Here is a 6,000-nt window from a genome sequence, read left to right on the forward strand (position 1 = left end):
GCGAACGGGGTTAAAAATCCGCCCGGTAGTGAATATAGAAAGACCAATATGCCCTTAATCGGTTGGAGGAATGATTAAAACGTCGTCCAGATTCATTGATTCTACTGTGTGGAACGGGGGAGACTTGGGACAGGGACATTATTGTCATTTTAGATGGGATTTGGTGAACCTGTTGTGAGGTTTATTAACATTTTCTCCTAGTTCCGTGTCATGGTAAGATATTTACTTTTCATCAATATAAAATTTTATTAAATTGATTCAAAATATTTTTCTAATAAAAAATTATGAATAATTTAATAAATAGAATTTTTAAAATGGTAGGGAAATTTTTATTTTAAAATGATATAAAATTTTTTATTTAATATTTTAAATGGATCTAAAAATTTTTATTCATTTTTTAAAAATAGCACGAAAATTTTGTAAAATGATTTTGAAAATTTTAACTTAATTTTAATTTTTAAAAATATATTTTTTATTAAAAACAAAAAATATTTAAGTCTTTCATTAATAAATTATATTACAAAAAAATATAAAAATATTATTTTAAATTTAATATTTTATAAAATATAAATGAAATATAAAAATTAGAGATAATAACATTTTTGGTTTTTAAATTTTAATTAAAATTTTATTTTGATTTTTTTATTGCATGAAATATCAATTGATATCCTTTGCGTGACGTTAATTGATATTTACTGTTAATTTAAATAATTTTATAAATAAAAATATTAAAATAGAATAATTTTTTATAATTAAAGATTTAATTAAAATTTTTAAAAAATTAAAAATTAAAAATTACACGTCCTATTAATTTTTTTTTTCATTATACTTTTTCTGTTTAGAAATGGGTTAAGAGTAGTATTACCCAAACCAAATATGGGAAGGGAAAAGAGGTTAGATTTTTTCTTTTGGGCTCTTTAGTGTTTCCCTAAGTTTTTGGCCCAAAAAGATGGAAAAAAAAATCAATCCTACAACTGAAAACTTCAATGGAAATGAGGACCAAACAGGTTTTTGCAGATTTTTTTTTTTTTGAATTTCTCATAATTTAATATCACAAAAAGGTCCCAGCTTTTTGAAGTGTTTTCTACACCCAATGAATAAAATGCAATACTTGGAAGTACTGGTATCTGTCTATCATGACCATCCATTTAGTAGGGACACTGTTTCAAACAGGCCATTCTCGAATGGCAGAACCAATTAAGGGTTCATGGATTGGCCTTGTGGTCCTTAAATAGGCCCATTTTGCTTTTAATTGACTCACAATTCATGATCATGCTCACACCATTTGCCAACAAGAAACAGTAGAAATGAAAATTGAATTCAAAACCTCCAAGTAGTCAATAGTTCAGTATTAGGTTGCTTTCCTTTATTTTATATATATATTTTTTGAATTAGTGTTAGTATATTTATTTTATTTTCATAGCATAGTTGAAAAGAAGACAAAAAATAGAAAAAAAATATAGGATTATGTTTTTAAAAGGGTTAAATATAAAAGTAATTTTTATATTACACACTTTTTATCAGTTTGAAACTTAAAAAAAAATAAAATTTTTAGTTTGAAACTCTAATTTTCATTCCGTCACTCATTTTGGTATCTAAAATTAATATTATCAATCAATTTATTGATGTAATATAAATATCTAATAAGATGTTGACATATGTTAAAAAAATAAGCATTAAATTATCAATTGTTATATCAATATTAAATTTTTTAAAATTTTAAAAATTCCCAAAAATTCAAAAAATTTTCTAAAAAATTTTCATAATGTTTTTTAGTTTTTATAGTTTCTTAAAATATTTCATAATTTTTTTATTTTTTAATAATTTTTTAAATTTTTTAAAAGTTTTTAATTTTTTTATTAATACTAGCATGACAATTGGTGAAATTACGTTAACTAAATTTTTTTTATATGTGTCAACATTTTATTGATTATTGATGTACTATTAATAAATTATATACTTCTTGATATGTAAAATATACAGAGTTACATTTTCACTATTAAGATAGTAATGTGAAAATTTTATAATCATGTGAATTGAGATGTGACTTTTTCAAATATGTTAATGCCATGTAAAAATTTACATTTTTTATTTTTTATTTTTAGTTTTCTTTCTTTTTACTTCTTTCAAACCTGGGTCGTTTAAGCCGTCCCATCCTTGTTAGCACATTGCATGCTGATTTCATCTTTTAATTGATGTTTTTTTTTTTTTTTTTTAATTTTAAATTTATCTCTTGTTTTCACTTTGTTCTTTATTTTTTATTTTTCATGAAAGAGTAAAAAGTGAAAAAAAAACATCATCCAAACGAAAATTTTGAGTTACAACATTTTACAATTAGTGTATTAATTTTTGTATTGTATATTACCACTATTTATTTCATATTAGTTCCTTATGTTTATTAGCAATTGTACATAATTTTCATCTCAAAATTTAGGTCTAATATTATTAAATTTTATGTATCATTTGGATTTAGTAGTAGCAGTAAAATTCTCAGAGTTTTTTTATTTGTTACATACGACAAAAGAGCTATGGTAACTTTATAAAGAATTATAGTGTTTCTTTGTAATTTTGCCACTTCAAATTTAGTTTACACATAATTTTTTTTTTATTTATAGGAAGACGGATTTGAATTTTGTTAAAAAATGTGTTCAATCCATGTTGTTATAATAACATATCTTGCATCAATAGAGATGGTCTCGGCAACCAAATAATTCAATAATCAGAGTGATAGTTACATCGATGAAAAGTCGATTTTTGATTCAACCATCAATGTAAGATTAATTTTTTATTTAACTATTTGATCTGGTTGAAATCATGAATCATGATTGAAAATATATTTTATCTATGATTAAGTATTAAATGAGTTAATTGCATAATAAAAAAAATATTTATTTAGTGGTTAAAATATTATGAAATGTGTACGAGATTAATGACTTAAATTTTATCACTTACAAAAATTTTTAAAACATTGAATAACAATAAAATTGATTCAATTTGATTTAATCCAAATCAAATATGATCTAATCAAAGAATTGATTAGTTTTTTATCAATTAAACTTGTCATTTTTATAACATATTTTGGATTGAACAAACATTAATTTTTTATTAAATCGATTTAATCGATTAATTTGATTTTTATAATTTTAAATAAGACTCAATTTAAATCACTTATTATCGAGATTGACAAAATTGTCAAAGGATAACATTGAATAAGAGTTGCACTTAAATAAATTATTTTGGAGATTGACAAATTTATCAATGGATAACATTGAATAAGACTGCATTATATTAAGATCGACAAATTTATCAATGGAGTCGGAACCCTTATCAGTACTTCAAATAGTGCTACTAATATTTTGCCACAATAAAAAACCAACATGAACAAAATTTTTGTTGTCTATTGGGCAGACCTTTTTGAATTTGATGCTTACATCTTTCTGTATGTCGATATTTTTGCCTTGGGGTCCATCTCAAATTTGATGGGGTTCAATAATGTTGGGGAGGAAGGAGGGGGTAGGGCTATGCCCTGTGGATTTTGGCTATGGGCTTGACTCAGACGTTCGTCCCGTACCAGAGAGACAGAGCCAGAGTCCCTGTTCTCACATGTGTACGCAACCACACTTGTGCTTGCTTCTTCCATGTAACTCAACAGTCAACACGACACCCACTTTTTTGTTTTTTGGATGAAAATTTGCATTTTAACCTCGCTTCTATTCTCTCTGCAAGTACTATGGTTACACGTACCAATATATTCCCATAAGTATCTTTGTCCCCAGAGGTAAAAAAATTTTAAAAAAAAGATAAAATTATAGCATTTAATTTAATTCGGATTAATTTTTTTATTTTATTCATTTTAAATTTAAATATTATATATTAAATTTAAATTAAATTTTAGATTAAAAATGAAAAATTAAAAAAATTAAATGAATTAAATTATATATTTTTATTAGTTTTTATATTTTAAAATTTAAAATTTTTATATAATAAATATAATTATTTTATATCTAAAACTATTTACATATATTAAAATTTTATATTAAAACAATAAATAAAAATTAAAAATTGATGAAACAAACTAAACCGATAAAATCTAATTCGAATTAGATCGGATCGTATGAAAAATTGGTTCAGATTCGAATTGGATTTTAAAAATTTATAATACTGTCCATTATAAAAAAACCGAATCAAATTTAATCCAATCCAAATTAGTATCACATCTTTATTTTTGGTAAGTTTAGTAGGAAATATTAGGTGAAGTTTTATTTGTGAAATTTATGAAATTTTTTATTAAAAATGATTTAATAAAAATTGAAATAGAAAGTTTAAATTGATAAATTAAAAAATTTTCGTTACATAAATTAAGTATATAAATTTTGAAAAAATTAATAAACTTTGCTATATTTTTTAGATAAAAAATTTTAGTAAAAATTTTAACAGAATTTTACGTTTTGAATGAGTACTTATTAAATTTGAAAGCAAACCATATTTTTAATAATTTTTTACATATTATTGATTTTTTATTTTAACTCTATCAATCTATCAATTTTGATTTTTGATTTTAATTTTTATTAAATCATTTTTAGCAAAAGCTTTTATATACTTTACTTAAATAACTTCATATAAGTCTTTTTCAATTTAAGTAATTATGTGTATAATTGAGTTAAGTTGAGTTGATAAAATAAGAAATTCATGCTCAAGTTTGATATTAAATTTGGGGCTTGGAATTATATCCAAATTTAATAGAATTTAAATTTTTTTGATTGAGTTAAATTTAAGATAAAAATTGAATTATTTGAGTTTATTTGATTAAGTTCTTTTATCAAGTAAAAAATGAGCTCACTTGTTGTATTCAACTTAAAATTTTATTATTTGTGCTTGAACTCAAATTGAACATTTTAAAAATATTTTGTATGCATTAAATCTAATAAATATTCTATAATAATAATAATAATAATAATAATAATAGTAATAATAATAATAATTTTACACAATAATCAAATCCAAAATTTTCTAAACAAGAGCAAATAAAAATCTCAATTAAATTAACCAAATACAACAACATTATTATTTAAATCAAAATTAGTAAACTTAAGAATTAAAATCATAACTAAAAGAAATTAAAATGAAATATTCAAGCAAATAAGATCACATACAAGTTATAACAACATCACATATTTGTCATATATGCCTTCTTAATATTATATCTTCAAATAAATGTTTGACCCACATTATTTTTAACAACTGCATACAAAAGAATAATTATAAAGCAAACAGTTTAATAAACTATAACAAAAATAATAAAATATCACAAATAACTTAAACCTTATTAACTTGCAGAAATAAATAGCATAAAAATATTTCAAACCTTTCCTAAAGACATTATATATCCTTAAACAAGTAAAAACAAGTAAATAGCACAAGCTATTTTGGTAAACACCAAGATTTTGCTCAACAAATATCTAAATATTTTGTTAGGTTTCAGCAGAGACAAAACAACAATTTTGTTACAGAAAATAATATGGAAACTTATTCAATAGGTAATGCAAAAAATATGGCATGAATTTTCAAGAAAATTGAAGTGCTTGATAGTTGGGTACTCGGATTTGAGTCCGTACTTAGTACAAGACCAGAGAAAGAGCTTTTTTAGACTATACAAACCTTGGGGAGGTTCAATTTGTTGTTGTCGATGAGTTAGCAAGTTTCGCTGTTGTTGTAATGCTTCTGTTGTCGCTGGCTGAGATAAGAAGGCAACAAATTTTTAATTAATTACAATTGAAATGAATTTGTAAAGAACAAATATTTTGTCCAATTCCATTTATATAGCATGCATATTTATATCATGAGAGAGTAAAAGCATATTTACACATAACTAAATGTAAAACTATTGATAACATATTCTAATACACCCCTTCAAGCGATTAGGGAGAACTCCATAAGAGCTTGTTCTTAAATGGATGAAAAATTGACGAAAAAAGTGCCTTGCTAAATATATCAGCTTGT

Source organism: Durio zibethinus, chromosome 27, assembly GCF_047325235.1.
Source record: "Durio zibethinus cultivar Kanyao isolate XHJ-2024 chromosome 27, ASM4732523v1, whole genome shotgun sequence".
NCBI classification, from domain to species: Eukaryota; Viridiplantae; Streptophyta; class Magnoliopsida; order Malvales; family Malvaceae; genus Durio; species Durio zibethinus.